This window comes from Silene latifolia, chromosome 5 (genome assembly GCF_048544455.1).
Source record: "Silene latifolia isolate original U9 population chromosome 5, ASM4854445v1, whole genome shotgun sequence".
NCBI classification, from domain to species: Eukaryota; Viridiplantae; Streptophyta; class Magnoliopsida; order Caryophyllales; family Caryophyllaceae; genus Silene; species Silene latifolia.
Genome location: NC_133530.1, coordinates 49,045,544 through 49,068,331, shown reverse-complemented (window position 1 = coordinate 49,068,331; position 22,788 = coordinate 49,045,544). Strand labels below are relative to the sequence as shown.

Genomic DNA, 22,788 nt, shown 5'->3' with positions numbered 1-22,788 from the left:
ACGAGTATGAGTTTAAATTTTGAAGGAAAATACTGCTCGTTTCAAAACGGACCAAGGTCGCCAGGTCGGGCAAGATTTTGACAGCTACACCTACAACTAATGTTTGGCTCCATGAGACCACACATTGAAAGATATCTGTAGGGGATTTTAGTAGGGTAATATATTTGACCACACACACAATAATAAAGACAAGAATAACAGGGACACAAATATAACGAGGTTCACCAAATTGGCTACGTCCTCACTGCGGTTGCACTAGGATTTTATTGATCACACTCAGAGATTACAATAAGAGTAATATACACAAGAGACTTAAAGACTACTCTTATTATTACACTTATAACTCACAAGGAGGATTTTGAGGGATGCATATTATGAGCTTTGTCCATCTCCTTTTATAGGCAAATGAACCTCATACGTGAGCCACCATATTTTACTTTGCTCACAACAACCAATGCATACACACATACATTTCTTCATTTCATATTGCTTTCCGTAAGTTAGTGCAAACTTTGTTGACAAACTTACTTCACTCCAAAAATGGAGGGACCCATTGTCAACAACCCACTATCATGTCAACAATATCAATAACTAGACTGACAGGGATTTTTCCTACACTTTCCCCTCCTGTTCTCCATTAATTTGTTTTTCTGTTCAAGCCTACTAGCCTAGTGCGGTCCAACTTCCAAGACCAAAAATAGTTTAATTCACACTTACCTGAAATGGCAACTTTGGACAAGAAAAAAGAAGCATGAAGCATGAAGCATTCAACGAAATGATACAGGCCCATTCATTACCCCTTTTTCGCCCATTCATTACCCCTTTTTTCATGATCACATTATTTTAATCAAGCTAAAAAAACAGTCATGAGATTGGGTTAAATAAACATTTAATATGAGATTGGGTTTGTATATAGGGGTAATAGTCTATTACAGATGACCTAAAATTGAAAATATTTTATCAACATTGATATGTGAGTTGATTTGTTCTTATATATCCAGATTGGTGACCCGTGCATTTCACGGGTTGAAAACTAGTATAGTACCTACTAGTTTGAAATTTGAATGCCCGTGCGTTGCAATGGGGTAATTAACTTATTTATAATGAAAAAAAAAAGTTATAAGGGTTTAATGTTTACATTTTATGTCTAATGATTTGTTTACATATTATTAAAATATCTCTTTCAAAAAAAAATAAAAGATTAACATATACGTGGTTAACTCTTATTTATAATCATATAATCACCCCACCTTATACTTCGATGTGAGACAATTCTACTATTTATAAGTAATATATTCACCAAACTTGGATTATTTTTCTGATCTGAGACAATTCTACTATTTATACGTAGTATATATTCATCAAACCTGGATTATTTTTCAATGTGGGACAAATAACATACTCACAATTACACCATCTTTTTTGCACTTAGTTCGACATCCAACCAGGTCCCGAATACCGAATACGGACAATTGCTACTCATTATATCTAATAGTTATATTTAAATTTAATAATATGATCAAGTACTCTCCATTAATATTTGTACGTTGTTTTTCTTCAATTTTTTTTATCATAATTGAGATACGGAAGTTTCCCGTGGTAACCCTTAATTTTGTCAGATTTTCCATGTTACCTCTACTTTTAAGAATCTGCCTATGGTACCTTTGAGGTTCCATTTTTTTGCCCATGGTACCCCCTAATATAAAAGCTGTTAAATGGACATTAAGTTTGATGGCGTGGCAATAAAATAACAATTAAAAAATAATACCCCCTTTATTGTTTTATTGGTACGGATATCTCTCTCTTTTAAATGAAAATTTAATGAACTATATCATTATAATATTGAAAATTTCTCATGGTAACCTTGAACTTTGATAGATTACACATGGTGCCCCTAATTTTAAGTTTCTACAAATGGTACCCCTATGTTCACCTTTTTCTTTCCCAGAATACCATTTGACAAATTCCGTCATAACGCCATTACTCTTATGATTTGTGACGCCTTTTTCTTTTGTTATCTATTACACAAACACTTCATCATCTAATTCCTAAATCCATATTTTATTTAATAAACTAACATTTAATACCTAAATAACAAAACACAAATAACATGGCATGCTCAATTACAAATTAGGGATATTATGTGTAATCTACCAAAATTTGAGGGTACCATGAAAAATTTCCGTTATAATATTGACCATTTTATTGCTCTTTTTCCCACCTAAAAAAAATGTTACAATTTTAAAAATTTAACATTTAATTCAAGATTATGTTTAAAGTCTCTTATATAATAAGTATACTTTGAGAGATTCAATATATTTGGGATGATACCTAAGTTCCAAGGATGCCTCCTATTTATAATCATAGAATCACCCACCTTATGCTATATTTCGATATGGGAAAATTCTATTTTTTATATGTAGTATATTTGTCACACCTATATTATTTTTCAATGTGAGACATAGAACATACTATGAAATACACCATCTTTAATATGCGCACATTATATGAAATCTATATATACTCTAACTAATGATATCATTTCTTACCATGAATCTAATATTATTATTTTTATAATTTTTTTACCGACATTATTTTGCCAAATGAAATGTAAAAGTTTTTATATAAAAATTAGAAACATCACTTGAATATAAAATAAGAAATACAGAGTATATATTATAATAACTAAAAGATTTTCCAAAGATTAACTTAGGTTAGAAATCATTATTGTAGAGACAGTAATACAAACTCTTTTAGAAGCTCTCTCTGACAATACTTAAGAGAATCAAAAGATTTTGGGTTATGACTTCTATTTATAATCATAAGATCACCCTGCCTTATGGTAATCTTCCGATGTGGGACAATTCTAACATTTATACATAGTATATTTATCACACTTACATTACTTTTCAATGTAGGACAAATAACATACTAAGTACACCATTTTTTTTCGCACCTACTTTGACATCAACCCAATTTAATAATGAGAGAATACAATACAATCTACACTCTAATGATAGCATTTTTTTCTCATAATCTAATTATATAATTTTCATACGATACTTTTTTGTCAAATGAAATATAAAGTTTTTATATCAAAATTATAAACATCACTTTAATATAATATAGAAAATGTATATTCACCACACCTATTATTTATACATAATATATTCACCACACCTACATTATTTTTCAATGTGGGACATATATTCACCACACCTACATTATTTTTCAATGTGGGACATATAACATACTAAAAAGTACATATCTTTTATAACATATTATTTATATGTAGTATATATTCACCACACCTACGTTATTTTCCAATGTGGGACAAAACATACTAAAAATTACACAATTTTACATACTAAGAAGTTTTAATATGTGCAAATAATATGAAATATGTACTCTAATGATAACATTTTTTACCACGAAGCTAATTATATTATTTTAGTAACTTTTTTAATGATACTTTTTTGCCAAGTGAAATGTAAAAGTTTGATATAAAAATTGGAAATATCACTTGAATATAATTTAGGAAATATATATATTATAATAATTAAAAGATTTTCCACTTTATTTTTTACATCAAAAATTATTATTTATGATACTTTTCAAAATTAATTTTTGATGATATGAACGCTCTCAGATCACTCAAAAAAACTCTCTTATATATAGAGAGATTTTGCTCTCATTTTATCCTTCCTTGCTTAACATTATCACCTTTAGATTGTTTGAGAATAGAAATATAGAATCTAATTAGCCTCTGAACCGGCCTTGAAAGCAAGTTTTGGTTAAAAAAGGTAGTCTGAAATCGTAAACCATACAGGACTGTCCGGTCTAGTATTCGGATCCAGATTTCCCGAAGATCCAGTCTCTTCGTTTACCGGTTCGTCTCAAACAGGTGAACTGTGGAGTCTATTGATCGAATACGAAAGAGGGGGGGGGGTGAATTGAGTATTAAAAACGATGACCGCTTTTTCGAAATATATGATATAAATTAATTACTTGATTTTATTGATTAAAATCAACTAATTAAATTATTAACAATAAATGCAAAATCGAAATAACAATAATAAAGAGAGAGAGAAAAAGAGACACACAGGATTTTGAAGTGGTTCAGTTTCACAAGTCGAAACCTACGTCCACTATTCTTGATTAATAATTTTTAGTACCTTTCTCCAGATTACAAAAATTATCAATCCACTCGTATAATCAACTATATGATTATAACTCAGATTGAGTATCGCTAAATACTCTAGGTTGCTCTTACGTTAATAAGAAAACTACAACGATAAATACTAATCTCACGTTATGCGAGTGAGTATAATACCCTTGTGTATTTAGTATCCTATAACGATTTTTCTTTGAGTGATTGACAAATTTGATGCGTAATTTTTGTATAAGCAAATTTGGAAAATAAGAATTAAAGCTCAAATGATTTTGCTTAAAATATTTTTTCTCTCTTGAAATTTGTAGATGTGTGTGTCAACAATTAATGTTGAATGAATGAGAGTATTTATAGTAGAGTGAATTAGGGTTTGGAATGTTCTGGAATTAGGGCATAGGAATATTCTAGAAAGATAAATTCCTAACAACTTGATGAACAAGTAAGAAGCAAGAGGAAGGAGGAGTTTGGCCTCCCTAGGGTTTCGGCCTCCCTAGGGTGTCGGCCTCCTAGGGTTCGGCCCACCTAGGGTTCGGCCACCTAGGGTTCGGCCGGCCTCTAGGGCTCCTTCGGTCCACTTCTTGCTTCTATAGCCCACAACAAATCGAGATAGAATTTAGTTAAAGCCCTAGGTTGCATGACGATATAAATATCGTGTTACAAACCAATAGTTTATTTAACTTAAATTCTAATTAATTAATTCCAATTAAAATAAATACTCTCTTATTTTATAAATCACTAAAAATATATTTTCCAAAAATTAACGCATCATTTTTGTCTAGCAATGAAGTTATGTCTATTAGGTCATAACTTCACTAACCTTTAAATCAAACAAAGTAAAACCATTACCGGATGACGACCTATACTATCTAATCTTCAGTAGATCTTCAGTAAACGAATCGTCTCTTCACAAGTCTCTCATCTTGAGTCTCGTGGTTGATTTCCAATCTTGATCTTGCTTGAATACATCGATCAAGTGTATTTGAAGTTGTACCTCCTTGGTCCAAACTTCAAGCTTGCGTCATTGTAATTGTTCCTTTCTAAATTAAAACTTAAGCACACAATTACACGCATATGTTTATATATTAAGTCCACATACAAATCATTACTGTCATTATCAAAACAATTAATAAGGACTAAAGGTCCAACAAATTCCCCTTTTTTGATGATGACAAGTCTCCTATGATTTGTGTCTAAGTCTAGTTCCCCCTCAACATAATACTTCCCAATTTATAGAACAGTTGAGCGCAGAAACTAATGATCTCTTCAAAGTTATAACTATAGAACGCCATGAGAGAATTAACTTTGAGACGGTCGCAAATCATAAAAACAATTCCCCCTCTTGGCATCATTGAAAAGATAAGAACAAACATAAAACGACCAGAATAATATATTATGAGACAAGAATTAATCATGAAAAACATATTATATTAAACGCAATCTAGTTCTTAATTAGCATAATAATATTATAAACTTTCAATCACAAAAGGAATAATGCGGAATTGAAAAAGCTAATATCCATAAGAATGGATTTTTATTGTGAGCAAAGGAATTAAAGAGATAAGGCTAGGTTGAATGGATTAGGGCAAGATGGTGATACGAAAATTACTCAAAAGAATAAGATTCGTTAGAGTTGCAGCGGAATTAACAAAACTGGACAAAGGTCTTTGAAGACTGTCGATTGTCGGATTTATAAGATTTGAACGTTTATTGAATCGTCGATTGGAAACGAGAACTTAGTAATTTTTATGTGTTTTTTTGTGATATAAACGAAACAAGAAAATAAAAGGATATTTGCTTGAGCTAGACCTATAGCTCAACCAATGGTGAATTATAATCAAGACCTATTGATTATAACTCGTGTTAATGTTCGAAAACGCGTCAAACAATAACGAAATTCGGAACGAACCTCGTCGAACCTAGGGTTTACAAAACTTGCAAACACAATAAAGCAACAGCTTCAATTTTCTTAATTTAATATCATATCATGCTTAAAATAAGAATACAATGACTCCTATTTATACTAACTAAAAAGACTCCTAAACCGATTAAGGAAACAAGTTTCCTTAAACCAATCTCCTAGATCTATTCGTGTAGATTAAGACTTCTATGGCAATTCTAATTGCCTTATTACACACTCCTTAAAGATATAGGAAATACTTACCTAAAACGAAATAGGAAAACTTGGACACTTTCCTAAACCGAATAAACTTAGACTTAGGAAATTAGAACTTCTAACACAACTAGTAAATAAATAACTTATTCTTCTAGGAAATAATAAAACTAATTCAATTAGGATATGACTTCTTTTAGGAAAGAAGTCTCGACACCTCTTCCTTGGGCGCCAAGTAACCGAGTAAATAGCTGGGGAAACTGCCTTCTGACTGAACAGTCTTGGCGACTGTTTATTTCGTCTAATCTTTGCATCAATTTCGTATCATCCCCTCCCCCTTTGAAAGGAATTGTCCTCAATTAATGATGCTTTAATCCTCCGGGATCAAATATGAACTTCACAAACCTGGATGCAAATTCATTTATAAGAAATAGTAATAAACTTGAATTATCTTTTAGTTCATCATCTTCAATAAAAACTTCAAGCTCATCTATCTTGTTTGCTTCCAAACTCCTCTCGTGCCTTTTTAGTTTGTGCCTTCGATTCTTCAACCTCATCTTCTTGTGCTCTCCATGTTCATGCCATCCATGTTCACGCTTTTGACCTCCCAATCTTCTTTTCTTGTGCTTTCCGCCCCACCACCCTCCATGCACAAGATTATTAAACACAAATTTCATTCTCGTCACTTGTATTTGTCTTTAAATTTCTCCATTAATACCGAAGTAAAGTAAGTAAGATCATAATCCCTATCACCATATAAGAACTCATCTACGTACGATTCCAATGTAGATTTATTTTCGCTCTTCGTCAACATCGGTTTGTCATGAATTAGATTGTTATGAATCGAACTTAACTCCATTGTCAGTCCTTCAACAATTTTTCTTTGCACCTCTTGTTGATAATCATCCTTATCAAAATTCACAATCTTTGTAACTTCACCATCAATAGCATCAACCGTCTCGTCGTCTTCATAATCATCAAATATTGGGGAATGATTTACACATAAGGAAGGATAAATGTTATTATGTACTTCCTCATTGTTTAACACTTGTTCAATTTCATCCTCCATAGATTCCTTCCTTGTTTGAAGGGTATGCCTCAAGTCTAAGAACGTATCATAGGTTGGAGCTTCATATACTTCAATTTCTTCATCGTCTCGTTCTTCGCCATTGATAATAAACAACCCTCTTTCTTGCAATTCTTCATCATATAATTTGTCTCGAATGGCAATTGCTTCACATAGCGTTATACTTCGTCGATTAGGGCACTCACTTTGATAATGTCCTAACCCTTGACACTTGAAACATCGAACTTTGGTCAAGCTCTTCTCTTTAGGCTCCTGAACAGTCTTAGAAACTGTTTGAACGCAGGGTTCTTTGTAACCATAGATTTCGCACTTGTGCTCGAACTAGTTTCTTCGGATTCGATCACCTTGGGTATTTCCCAATGACTTGACCTAGAAGCAACACCACCGACTTGATTTGTCCTTGACTTTCACACATAGATCACATAACATATCGAAAGAGGAATAAGAATGCATCTCGACCACATGAGCAATATTAAGGTTTAGCCCTCGAAAGAAACGAGCCATCTTTTGTTCCTCAATCTCCTTTACTTCACTCATAAGGGTTATTCTTTCAAATTCAGCAATATAATCGGCAATACTCAAGCTCCCTTGCATTAATTCAGCCAATTTACGATATAAATCAATCTTATGAGTTTTGGGAACAAACCTCTTTCGTAGCTTACGTTTTAAAGACTCCCATGAAGCTAGTTTTTCCTTCCCTTCACGTGCCCTAGCAGCCTTCAAACTTTCATACCATAAAGATGCGTTCTTGCGTAGCTTCAAGATAGCATATTTGCAACGCTTCTCATCATCAATGTCCTTGAAGTCGAACATCCTCTCCATCTGTCTTTCCCATTCAAAATATTCCTCGGGATCCGTGCCACCAACAAACTCCGGAAGTTCATTGATTTTGAACTCATCCATGTACTTGACCGGTTCTCTCCGTGGTTGCATACGTTGTCCTGGGGTAAAGTTGATGTTCTTTAAAGCCTCTTGGAGATTTTGAAGAAAATTTGGATCATTAAAATCCATGATCACCGTCTTGGATCAACAAATCATCTCTCGATGCCAAATGATACGAAAATTACTCAAAAGAATAAGATTCGTTAGAGTTGCGGAATTAACAAAAAACCGGACAATCTTGAAGACTCATCGATTGTCGGATTTATAAGATTTGAACGGTTTATTGAACTATCGATTGAACGAGAACTTAGTAATTTTTATGTGTTTTTTGTGATATAAACGAAACAAGAAAATAAAAGGATATTTGCTTGAGCTAGACCTATAGCTCAACCAATGGTGAATTATAATCAAGACCTATTGATTATAACTCGTGTTAATGTTCGAAAACGCGTCAAACAATAACGAAATTCGGAACGAACCTCGTCGAACCTAGGGTTTACAAAACTTGCAAACACAATAAAGCAACAGCTTCAATTTTCTTAATTTAATATCATATCATGCTTAAAATAAGAATACAATGACTCCTATTTATACTAACTAAAAAGACTCCTAAACCGATTAAGGAAACAAGTTTCCTTAAACCAATCTCCTAGATCTATTCGTGTAGATTAAGACTTCTATGGCAATTCTAATTGCCTTATTACACACTCCTTAAAGATATAGGAAATACTTACCTAAAACGAAATAGGAAAACTTGGACACTTTCCTAAACCGAATAAACTTAGACTTAGGAAATTAGAACTTCTAACACAACTAGTAAATAAATAACTTATTCTTCTAGGAAATAATAAAACTAATTCAATTAGGATATGACTTCTTTTAGGAAAGAAGTCTCGACACCTCTTCCTTGGGCGCCAAGTAACCGAGTAAATAGCTGGGGAAACTGCCTTCTGACTGAACAGTCTTGGCGACTGTTTATTTCGTCTAATCTTTGCATCAATTTCGTATCAGATGGTCAAGGGTAGCGTGGGCTCGGCGGATTGGACCTAGGACGGGTTCGATATTCCAAGTCCTCGAGTCGCGCATGACAATGGTCTAGGAGTGAGTCGCGCATGACAATGGTCTAGGAGTGCAGCTTGGGCAGTTAATCGAGTATCAAAGTTACCAATCCTTAAAGTCATAACTTTAACTGCTTCATATATAGTTTGCATCTCAGACCTCATCTCCTTCTCAGATTGCAAGAGCTCATCACCAAACTTAACCAAACTAGCCATACCTTCCTTCATTTGAGTAGACTCGGAGTGAGTTCGTACGACGGCCTTAAAAACACTGTCGAGTCGTGTATCAAACCGTGACAACACGGTGTTTATACGAGCCGAGCTCACTTCACTTGGTCCACTAGTATCAACTCTCCTTTCTCTTTTAAGAAGATCAAACAATTCTTCCAATTTCTTGTCTTGTTCATTAATCCTTCCAAGAATAGAAGTAAAGTTTGAATCTATCTTAGAATCCAACATATCAAAACTCACATTGCTTTTTCCTCCTTTTTCTCCTTTTTCTCCTTTTGTCTCAAAACCTAATTCGTTGCCATTAATAACGAGCTTCATACAAGATAGATAAAGATCGCTCATCTCGTCATTAGTGATAACTCCATAACTCTGCTTCCCAATAACTCCTTTCTTCTCCAAAATTCGAGATATCCAATTCCCATAAGGCAAACTCAAAGTAGAAGCTAAATCATCCATCTTAGCCGTTACACTAGCTTGTATAATTTTATGAAACACAAGCAAGGGTAGACTAACCTTTTCTCCTTCAAGCCAAGCCTTCATAATAATCATCTCATGTGCCCCGAATTTATCTCTACCTTCCTTTCGAGGAACAATGGTATTCCAAAGAAAGTTCAAAAAGAACCTCATTTTTGGCGACAACTTCGCAGTTAAGATAGTCTCAGACGAAGTTGCATCTTGTTTGAAATACCGTTTCACTATCAATCTTTTTTCAGGTAAGATACCTCCCCATTCTACGCTTGGATTGATTTCGATTCCTCCTCCAGGAACTCGAGCCAAGTCGCAGAAATCACCAGGTGAGACTTTTATTGAAGTCTCATTAACCACAGCAAACAAATTTCCTTCCTTAAGATGAACAGAAGCATAAAATTGATATACCTCAATAGGAAAGACAGGACCACTTACAGCAACAATATTTTCCCATTCTTGATCTTTGAGAAAATTTCTGAAAAACCCAAGTGCTTTATATTTCTTTAACCAATCAATCGAATATACTCGTCCTGCGTGAATGCGATATTGAGCAACTTGATTGACATCTCTTCGTTCTACTTGAGTTAATCTAAGATTATTCAGTCCATTGTTGGTGTAATCATCCATATGTTGTGCGTAAAGAACTCGTGAAGAACCATCTTGAAGTTTATAATTTTCAGTCTTTGAACTTACCTCAATTTCAGAAACCAACTTTCCCTTACCCTTAACCAATTTCCGTCGCTTCTTGTCGTTGTCGGGCATGTCGGCGGTGGTCCGTGGGGAACGAGGGTTGTCGGCCGGTGAGGTGGAGCGGGTTCTTGGCGGTGATTGGGTTACTTTCCTTCTAATAACAACATATTTCTTGGATTGAAAACGGGTTGTAGGTTGATTAGTCATTATTAAAATAGAAGATAGTAGCAAAAAGTATTTAGGGTTTAGATGATTAGAATTGATGAGAATTATGGAGAGATTAAAGGGGTATATATAGCATAAGGAATTTGAGTTTAGGAAAGAATAGGATTCCTTAAAAGATAGAGAATAATACCAATTTCCTTATTTCTTTAATGCCCTTTTTTTTTTCGGCACTTTCCTTTTTTTTTTCGGCACTTTCCTTTTTTTTTTCGTGCCCTTTCTTTTTTTTTTTTTTTTTCACGGCACACTTCCTTATTTTTTTTCGTGCTTTCCCTTTTTTGTTTTTGTTTTTGGTACTATTTCCTTTTTCTTGTATGACAATAATAAGAAAAGAATCCTCCTTGAAATAAGATTTTGGAAAGAAAATATTGTGATGGAGTCTAGGCATGATTTGTGTAGAAATATAATAAGATAGAAATATCTTTATTATATTTAGGCAATTTATTGTAGATTTTGTCGAATTTTTGTAAGGAAATGTGATTATGCAAAATATAAAATATTACCATACACATAAGCAAGATATAACACGTAAAATAAATATTATTTAACATAATTAAACTTGCAACAAAAATATACGGACACAATCGTACAATCTTATCTTCCTAGCCAGTCATTCAGGTTCCCAGACATAATTATGACGGATTTAATTATCGCTAATTAAACCAATCTCAAGTCACAATAACTCAAAGTGTTTTCTAGCTAATGCCTTAGTCAAGATATCAGCCCATTGCCTTTCGGTACTACAAAATTCAAGTGAAATGTTGCCTTTCTCTACATGATCCCGTAGAAAATGGTGTCGAATATCTATATGTTTGGTCCTCGAGTGCTGGGCAGGGTTTTTAGAAATTACTATAGCACTCGTATTGTCACACATAATAGGCATACGACCTACATTTATACCATAATCACATAGTTGTTGCTTTAACCAAAGTAATTAAGAACATACCAGTCCTGCAGATACATACTCGGCCCGAGTGGACATTGCAACCGAATTTTGCTTCTTTGATCCCCATGTGATAATACAAGGTCCAACAAACGTTGCATACCCGTAAGTGCTTTTCCTATCTAAAGAACATCCCATAATCTGCATCCGAATATCCTACTAGATCGAAATTACACTCAAGTGGATACCATAAGTATAAATTAGATGTACCAATTAAATATCTCAAGATACGTTTAACTGCAATCATATGTGATTCTTTAGGACACGATTGATATCGCGCACAGACACATACATTATACATTATATCAGGACGACTTGCAGTTAAATATAAAAGTGAACCAATCATACCTCGATATGTAGTCTCATCGACACACTTACCATGTTCATCTATAGTCATCTTCTTTTCAGGTACCATAGGTGTATCGTATGATTTTGCATTTTCCATACCGAATTTTCGGATTAGTTCCTTGATATATTTCTGTTGGTGTATCTTTATACCATCCTTTGTTTGTTGAATTTGTAAGCCTAAAAAGTACTTCAGTTCTCCCATCATGCTTATTTCAAACTCAGAAGTCATTAGATCAGAAAAATACTTGCACAATTTTTCATTTGTAGAACCGAATATAATATCGTCTACATAAATTTGCACAACAAGTAAATTAGAACCCTCGGATTTTAGGAACAAGGTTTTATCGACAGATCCTCTTGTAAAATTATTTTATAACAAAAACTTGGATAATCTGTCATACCATGCCCTTGGAGCTTGTTTCAAACCATATAAAGCTTTGTCTAATTTATAAACGTGGTTTTGAAACTTGCTATCTAAAAATCCGGGAGGTTGTTCTACATAGACTTCTTCCTCCAAATAGCCATTAAGAAATGCTGTCTTAACGTCCATTTGGAAAAGTTTCATTCCTTTATGAGCAGTAAAGGCAATAATGAGACGTATAGCCTCAAGTCTCGCTACAGGTGCAAAGGTCTCGTCATAATCAATTCCTTCCTGTTGATTGTAGCCTTGGACAACTAGTCGTGCCTTGTTTCTTGTAATAAGTCCTATATCGTCCAATTTGTTTCTAAACACCCATCTTGTACCAATGACAGTTCGATCACTAGGTCGTGGCACTAAGTGCCATACCTTATTGCGTTCGAATTGTTGAAGCTCATCTTGCATAGCGGTTATCCAATCAGGTTCAGCAAGAGCTTCTTTAATATTGGTAGGTTCAATAGTTGATAGAAACGAAAAGAACGAGCAAAAATTATTCAAGGACCTTCTAGTTTTAATGCCTTGCTCTAGATCCCCTAGGATTTTGTCCAAAGGGTGGGAGCTTTGATGTTTCCACTTTTTGAGAACTCTAGGCTCATTATCATTTGATAGACTAGCATCATCTGCAGACGAAGAATCATGATTTGTTCCCCCTGAGTTGGACTCGGGATTTTCTTCAGAAGCATCACTAACTTCATTAGAAATATCATGATTTGGATCGGAAGTTACAACATCATTAGGTATAACTTCAAGATCTCTTTCTTTATCTAAGGAAGGGTCGATAGTATCATTAACTATGGACTCATCACTTCTCTTAGGATTGTTTGCAGAATTTTCTAGTTCATCATTGATACCTTGAATATCTTCATCTTCATTTAAGGGCTCATTTCTTGCTAGAAAGAAATCGGGCTCATCTGGATCCTCTTCTTCCTGTTCAACTTTATCAAGCACATTATCTTCGTCAAAACGAACATGAACACTTTCTTCTATGCGCAAGGTTCTTTTATTGAACACTTTGTAAGCTTTACTATGATCCGAATATCCCAGAAAAACAGCTTCATCACTTCGGGGGTCAAATTTTCCTAAATTTTCTTTTCCATTATTGTGAACAAAGCATTTGCTCCCGAAGCAACGGAGATGAGATATATTGGGTTTTCTCCCTCTTAAAAGTTCATAGGGAGTCTTTTTCAAAATAGGTCGGATCATAGCTCTATTAAGCACATAGCATGCGGTACTAACAGCTTCTGCCCAAAAGCTTCTAGGAAGGCCACTACACAAAAGCATAGTACGAGCCATATCCTCTAGGGTTCGATTCATACGTTCCACGACACCATTTTGTTGTGGGGTACGTGGTGCGGAGAAGTTATGCCCCACACCATTTTCCCTACAATATTCTATAAATAATTGATTATCAAATTCCGTGACGTGATCCGTCCGAATCGAAATAAGCTTATTATCATATCTATTTTGGGCAAGCTTCATTAATACCACAAATTCATCGAAAGTTTCATCTTTAGAGGAAAGAAAGATTGGCCAGACATACCTTGAGTAATCATCGACTAGAACAAATACATACTTTGATCCACCACGGCTTCTAACTCTCATAGGTCCACATAAATCCATGTGTACCATCTCAAGTGGTCGTTTAGTGCTAACTATTCTTTTAGGTTTAAAAGAGGATCTAACATGTTTGCAACGGGCACATGAGTCACACATTGTCTCTTGCTCGAAATTAATTGAGGGCAAGCCTTCAACTAAATCCATGGACTTAAGTTTCTTTAAAATAGTTGGACTAACGTGTGCAAACCTCTTGTGCCACAAGCAAGACTCATCGGAAGTTACTTTCATACACGCAAAGGAATTTGTATTGACAGCATTTAAGTCAATCATATACACATTCCTCCTACGGTAACCCTCAAGTAAAACATTACTAGTACCTTCAATTATGATACGACAAACATCGGCATGAAAAACAACTCTATTTCCTTTGTCACATAATTGAGAAATACTAAGTAAATTATGTTTAAGACCACTTACCAGATATACTTTATCGATTGAATGAGAGGTTGAAATTCCAATTTTTCCTACTCCAATAATCATACCCTTCTTGTTATCTCCAAAGGTAACCTTGCCACCAAAGAAGGGCTCTAGTGAAAGAAAAAGATTTCTGTCTCCTGTCATGTGTCTCGAGCATCCACTGTCGAGATACCATAGATTATTTTCTTTCACTTCTACCTGCAAATGAATCAAATACAACTTTTAGGTACCCAAGCTAAGTTGGGTCCTTTATGGTTAGTAATTCTATATATTTGATCCTTTCTAACCCATACTTGTCTTATTATTCTTTTGGCTTTAACATTGGGTTTTCTTGGTCTTTGTCTAACAATCGGAACATGAGGTACTCTAGGTTTTGTTCTATCGAAAGTAGCTTTAGGTCTAGTACCTTCATGAGACGCTTTAGGTTTAGAGTTATGAACTTTAGGCTTGAATGTATGCTTTCGATTCTCATTCATTTTGTTTGATTTTGAAGGGACAGATGAGTAATCAAAAGCCATATCATAAGTCCATCTAAACTCATTATTGCGTTCTTCATTGTCGTTAGGTTCATCTATAGTAGAGACATCATCTTCTACTATGAAATCACAAGTCTTAGCAGTTTCAACATTCTTTTTCTTATCCCAAGCAAGTTTGACACAATTGACTTGTATATGTCGATGAGAGCCACGCGATAATTGCAAATCAAGTATTCTGGAAGATTAACGTATTTTCTTTTTCTAAAATCATTTTCAGAAGGATTAGATTTGCATTTATCATGGTCTCTACGGCTATAGCATTCATGACCAAGTCCCATCTTCATGTTATTATCAGATTGTTCAGTAAGGAAGTTTAAGACCTTTGTGCTTCTTTCCCACTTATCATGAACTTTTCGTGCATGTAAAAGTAATTCTTTCAAGGACTCGATTTCTTTTTCACATTTTGAATGATCTACATTTGAATCCTTGGAAGAGCTACCTTTCTCGAACTCTTCACGAAATTTATCAAAACGTTCATTCAAGACACGTTTCTCATTTTCATGTTGTTCCTTAAGTTGAGACATGCTTTTGCTAGTTTCTTCTAATTGCTTAGAGAGAAATACAATTTCTCTCTTGTGTTCGGAAACTACACTATCTTTGCCATTAAGCTCATCCTTTAAAATCTCATTGACTTTCTTTAACTCAGAAGTTATAGCATCACTAGCTGTAACTTTAGCTTGAAGATGCTTAATATTGAGTTTAAGCTCTGAAGTTATGGCATCACTAGCCGTAACTTTAGCTTGAAGATGCTTAATGTTGAGTTTAAGCTCTGAAGTTATGGCATCACTAGCCTTAACTTTTGATTCAAGAGCGTTCTTCTCAACATTCGTCATGTCTGAAGTTATAGCTGGAGTAGCCATAACTTTAGATTTGAGCTTTTTGGCGTTGGCTTTCAGAAGTTGGTTCTCCTCAGCAATATCTAAAATCTGTTCCTTAAGGTCTTTTAACTCTAGACTTTGTTCATGACAATGATCAAGGGAATGTTCACAACACTTAATTAAATTATCCTTAGAAAGTTTCTTAACACGCTTTTTAAGTTCAAGATAATTTACCTCTTCATCCTCTCGAATCAATCAATTTCCAACAAGACACTTCTCAAAGATTTGAAACATTGCTTTCATTGTCGCTTTCGGAGAATAGGTCAAGATCGACGCTACTTAGACAAACGTTGGCGCTTTCTTCTTCATCTTCGGATTCGCCATCTTGAGTCCAAGTCTCCCCAACAATATGCCATCATAACTTGTCTGAATTCTCTCTTTGTTTTGTCACGTAGATTTTTGTCCTTAATTTTCTTCCATGTAGGGCAATCTTTGATCATGTGATCATTATCACCACACTTGAAGCATCCATGATTGGAGAAAGACCCTTTTGACTCACAAGTTTTCTTGGGAGTTTGCTTTGATTTGTTATTTGTCTTATTTTGATTTTGAAAGAAAGACCTTTTCTTAAGACGTTTAATAAGCAACGCAGTTTCATCTTCAATATCTGAAGAATCATCAACTTTGCTAGACTCAGCTTGTAAGGCCATCTTTTTGCTTGTGCTAACTTCCTCCTCATCCTGATTCAGAGTAATCTCGTGAGCCATTAAGGTTCCGAGTAGCTCCTGATAGGATAATGAAGTTAGGTCCTTACATTCTTCTATGACAGATACTTTATGTCTCCATCTGCGAGACATACTTCTGAGTATTTTTCTAGCAATTTCCTCGGAGTCAAAAGTTCTTCCTAAATTCTTTAGCTCATTGATGATGCTAGAAAAGCGAGAGGACATGCTATCAACTGACTCGTTTTGCTCCATGGCAAACAAACATTTTCGCATTAGTAATGCCATACGTTGCTTTTTGACAACAGTGGTTCCCTCATAGGCTAATTCTAGACCATCCCATATTTCCTTGCAGATGAACTGGTTGAGAAACGATCGAATTCGGTAGCAATCATACCGTTTTGCAATAAGCTTATTGCTTTTGAATTCTTCTCGACCTTTTATAATCCGCCTCAATATAGTCTTCTTCTTTCTTTTCGACGGTAGTGCCATTCTTGGTTGCAAGTAGGATCTTATTTGGACCATTCTTGATAATCAACCAACACTCCCGCTTTCCCTTAATGAAGTGGGTCATCATATTTTTCTATAAACCATAGTTCTTCCCATTGAATATAGGACACTTTAGGTGTTTGGAATCCATTTGATAAAAAATAAATGCAAATGGAAAAGACGATAAATAGACTACAAAAAAAACGATCAACTCTAGCTGTTAGGCTATCAAGAGCACGAGGCTCTGATACCAATTGTGGAGTCTATTGATCGAATACGAAAGAGGGGGGGGTGAATTGAGTATTAAAAACGATGACCGCTTTTTCGAAATATATGATATAAATTAATTACTTGATTTTATTGATTAAAATCAACTAATTAAATTATTAACAATAAATGCAAAATCGAAATAACAATAATAAAGAGAGAGAGAAAGAGAGACACACAGGATTTTGAAGTGGTTCAGTTTCACAAGTCGAAACCTACGTCCACTATTCTCGATTAATAATTTTTAGTACCTTTCTCCGGATTACAAAAATTATCAATCCACTCGTATAATCAACTATATGATTATAACTCAGATTGAGTATCGCTAAATACTCTAGGTTGCTCTTACGTTAATAAGAAAAATACAACGATAAATACTAATCTCACGTTATGCGAGTGAGTATAATACCCTTGTGTATTTAGTATTCTATAACGATTTTTCTTTGAGTGATTGACAAATTTGATGCGTAATTTTTGTATAAGCAAATTTGGAAAATAAGAATTAAAGCTCAAATGATTTTGCTTAAAATATTTTTTCTCTCTTGAAATTTGTAGATGTGTGTGTCAATAATTAATGTTGAATGAATGAGAGTATTTATAGTAGAGTGAATTAGGGTTTGGAATGTTCTGGAATTAGGGCATAGGAATATTCTAGAAAGATAAATTCCTAACAACTTGATGAACAAGTAAGAAGCAAGAGGAAGGAGGAGTTTGGCCTCCCTAGGGTTTCGGCCTCCCTAGGGTGTCGGCCTCCTAGGGTTCGGCCCACCTAGGGTTCGGCCACCTAGGGTTTGGCCGGCCTCTAGGGCTCCTTCGGTCCACTTCTTGCTTCTATAGCCCACAACAAATCGAGATAGAATTTAGTTAAAGCCCTAGGTTGCATGACGATATAAATATCGTGTTACAAACCAATAGTTTATTTAACTTAAATTCTAATTAATTAATTCCAATTAAAATAAATACTCTCTTATTTTATAAATCACTAAAAATATATTTTCCAAAAATTAACGCATCATTTTTGTCTAGCAATGAAGTTATGTCTATTAGGTCATAACTTCACTAACCTTTAAATCAAACAAAGTAAAACCATTACTGGGATGACGACCTATACTATCTAATCTTGAGAGATATTCAGTAAACGAATCGTCTCTTCACAAGTCTCTCATCTTGAGTCTCGTGGTTGATTTCCAATCTTGATCTTGCTTGAATACATCGATCAAGTGTATTTGAAGTTGTACCTCCTTGGTCCAAACTTCAAGCTTGCGTCATTGTAATTGTTCCTTTCTAAATTAAAACTTAAGCACACAATTACACGCATATGTTTATATATTAAGTCCACATACAAATCATTACTGTCATTATCAAAACAATTAATAAGGACTAAAGGTCCAACATGAACACTCTTCCATCAGTTATGAAAGACAACCCTAGTAATAAATTGAACCAACCACACATTTACTGGTACCTGATCACAATTATTCCTATATCATTCTACTGGTGAAAAGCATCTACCCATTGTGTTGTTTTATACATCCAGCTTCTGATAACTATGTGGGAACCACCATCAACTCTAGCAGTAGAATCATTTTTACTGTTTACTATTCGTTACCTATATCAGTAGGCTCTAACAGTCTATAACACTATACTCCCTAGTTGGAACGTAATTTTTCAAGACTGCCTATTACTATATGCTCCAACTATCCCAATAAATTCTTTACAAAATTACCTTAACTTTTCTATTTTCAAGGATTCCCGTGAAATTTGTAAGGAATTGAAGACCATCCTCAAGCAAAAGGTCGACTTAATTGGGTCAAATCAGAATTTTTATTCTTAATCACCCCTTATTACCTTGACCCAGTTTCACCCTCCCAAGCAGAAGGTCACGACCTGGATCAATAATCCAATCATTTTTCACTTTTCATCATTTTCAATCATTTTCTACCTCATCAAAATATCTCTCTTACCTTTTCACTTCTAATTCAATATATACAACTTCATTTTAGTTTGATAATTTTATAAATGTTTTTATTACAAAATAATAATTATATAATAAATATTTTAATTTTAATCCGGATATTAGATAAAAATTAAATTAATATAACAATCGTATTTTAAATCGAAAGACGTAATCGAATTAAAAAAAATAAAAAAATAAAAAGCTAAAAATAGAAGAAAGAACCCAAGTTGTAACGTGGTTTAACTCAGAGACTAGAAAATCAAACTTGGTCTTCTTCCCCAACATAAATAATCTCCCCTTTTCCAAATTAATCCCCAAATTTTTTCTCAATCAAGATCTGAAATCCTAATTTCTCTCCCTTCATTATTTCAATCGATTTCGATCCTTTTTTCATCAATCGTTCATTCCATTCTCAGCCAAATAAATCTAATAAAGATCTTTTGTTTCAACCAAAAAACAAAATACACCTTCATTTCTCTCGATTTGGGATTATTTTCGCGAGATTGATGAAGGTTGATCATTTTCGCCAGATTTTTGGGTATTTTTCGGTTGATTTTTGCCAGATTTTGGATCGTCACTGTTCATCATCCCAATAAATCTTCATCTTCCCCAAATTAATTTCTTTGCCCTTCGATCTTCTCCATCATGAACCATCATTATCGTACAACAGGTAAGTTGAGTATGTTTGATAAGGAAATCAATTTTATATGTACTTAAATTTTAACTTAGACATATTAGATCTCAGTAAGATTATTAAAAAAAGTATGTCAAAATACATCAAAATTGAGTTTATTTTGTACACAATTAAAAAATATAGCCCTTTCTAAAATACTTGTATTTTTTTCTTGTATTAATTTAGTTTATAATCATAATTTAATTTTGTTATTAATTCATTATTTCCTTTTCTCATTTTGACGGAAATGACATGAAGCAAGGAATGTTTGGCAGAGGTTAAAGCAGACATTTTCTTGTAATTGTCCTTTTTTGTATGTCCAACCAACCAGATGATGACACCTATTGGGTCCCAAACCAGGTCAATTTGAACAAACAAGGGTCACAAACTGACCTTCACTCACCATTTCAACCCTTAGGTCACCTTAATCTTCTGCTTAAATGTGGATTAAGGTGACCTTTCCCCAATTGACCCCCCCAATTGACCTTGCTTGGGGGTGGTCGAAGGGAACCAATAACAAAGGAGTAACACTATCAACACAAGTTCTTATTTGCTACCCATCTTAGGCTCCGTTTGGCAAGACATTTCAGGTACCTGTTTTGACTAAAGTAACTTTTTTGAGAAAAATTTCAGGTAGTTTATTTTTCTGGAAGTGTTTGGCAAGTAGCTTATTTGCCCAAATAAGCTACCTGAAATGAAATGCTATTTCAGGTACCTGATTCTTGGTAATATTACTTTTTTACCCTTTCAATTTATAATATATTAAATAATTATTATATCCTTTTACGTCATTTTACCAAAATAAGTTACCTTTTCAGTTAGTTTGCCAAACGATTTTTTATATAATCAGTCACCTTATCAGCTCCTAATTTTCAGTTACCTTATCAGCTACCTTTTCAGGTTTCAGGTAGCTTTTCAGTTTCCAGGTACATTTTCAGGTTTCAGCTACCTTTTCAGGTCGTTTTGCCAAACAGAGCCTTAAGCTTCTAACGTCTTACAACCGTTCTAAATAATGAGAAAAGGAAAGCTGGTATGAAATGTCAAAAATATCTTTTGGTTTAAGCAGGGACAGAGCCAGAAATTAAAATTATATAGGGCTAAAGCTCACATTTGATGGAGTGTAAATTTAAATGATATATTAAAAAAGTTCTTATTACGCACGGGAATTCAATATCTATCTTATATTTCCCTCGTTCTGCTCAAGAGTTATTATTATTTGAAATATGAGAGGAATTTCAAATAACTATTGACTAGAACAGAGAATGTACACCATAGATATATGATACACCTCTTATAACATGGAATTGTTGTTTCACAACGATAACTATTGATCGGAGAAGAAAATACCTTTTGATTCTTTGGAATTGCCTAAATTTTTAAGATTTGTGAAAACTATTTTTATCAAATGGAGAAATTTTTAAGATCGGAGGGAGTAATTCGTTAACATAGGATTAGCTTATAAGCTTATAATTTCCAGTGCTAAAATAAATACTTAAATGTAAATTCCACTGAGATTACCATTATATCTCAATTTGACGTGTAAAAATCACGTCGGAGAATTTTTAGTTATTAGTTTCCTTGGATTATCAACTCTTAACGAGTCAGTCTCTTGAGAAACGACCTCTTAATAAGTTTATTGGAGACTATTTTATAATTTAAAGAAAAAGTGGTACTCCCTAAGTTCGGTCATTTGTTTACCTTTGGTTTCAAAGATTAGGGAAAGAGAGAGGACGAATTATTTGATGACAAATGGACCAAATTGAATAGGGAGGATCAAATTTCTAAAGGATTCTCTAAATAGAAAGGTAAACAATTGAATTAGACACTCCAAGATAGAATTGGTAAACAAATGACCGGGACAGAGGGAGTATTATATTGGTTATAAAATAGGTACGAATCATGATTAATGATAAATATTTACGCTTATTATGTAAATAAGTACGAAATTAAAGATTTCTTTGGGTCATTATTACCAAAAAAAGCGTACGAAATGGTGATGTCTCAATAATTTAGTAAAAGACCGTCTCCCTAAAATTTTAATGCTTAAATAAAGTGGTGTAATAAAACTTGGGAATGAGGAATATCAAGATTTCCACTTGTTTATAATGCATGCGTGGATGTCAGTTAACTAACTCTACTCTATATGAACAATTCATCGGTATTTTCTAGGGAAGGGCACTTAATACTACTACTATATTTTTTTGCCACTTAATTGTATGTAGGGCTATAGCCCAGGGAGCCCTTTAGCTACCTCCGCCCCTGGGTTTAAGTAATAATCGACCATCAAAAATTATCATTCAGGACATCCACAATAGATGAACCTTTAAAGAGATTTGTCACATGACACATCACCAAATTAACAAAGCTTTCCAATACAAACTCATATACTCCCTCCATACCACACTAATGGTAACATTGAGAATATTGACACTATTCATGATTGTAGAGAATCTTCGATATTATTATTAATCTATAAAACAAAATATAGTCATGTGAGATCTTGTTTGATTTATTGTCATGAATGCTATAAGAATATCAAATTTTTAATAATGTGTAACTAAAGATATTCACGTTGCAAAACGTGTCTCGACAACTGTGAAAAAGTCAACGTTACCATTGGTGTGGTATGGAGGGAGTATAACAATAGACAAACTTTTTCAAGAC

General features: G+C 34.0%; 1 protein-coding gene across 1 annotated transcript in view; it reads right to left on the bottom strand.

Annotated features, from left to right (window-relative positions):
* LOC141657374 (GRF-interacting factor 1-like) overlaps positions 1–22,788 on the bottom strand; it is a 40,079-nt gene that overhangs the window by 4,601 nt on the left and 12,690 nt on the right. The gene's annotated exons all lie outside the window — the stretch shown is intronic.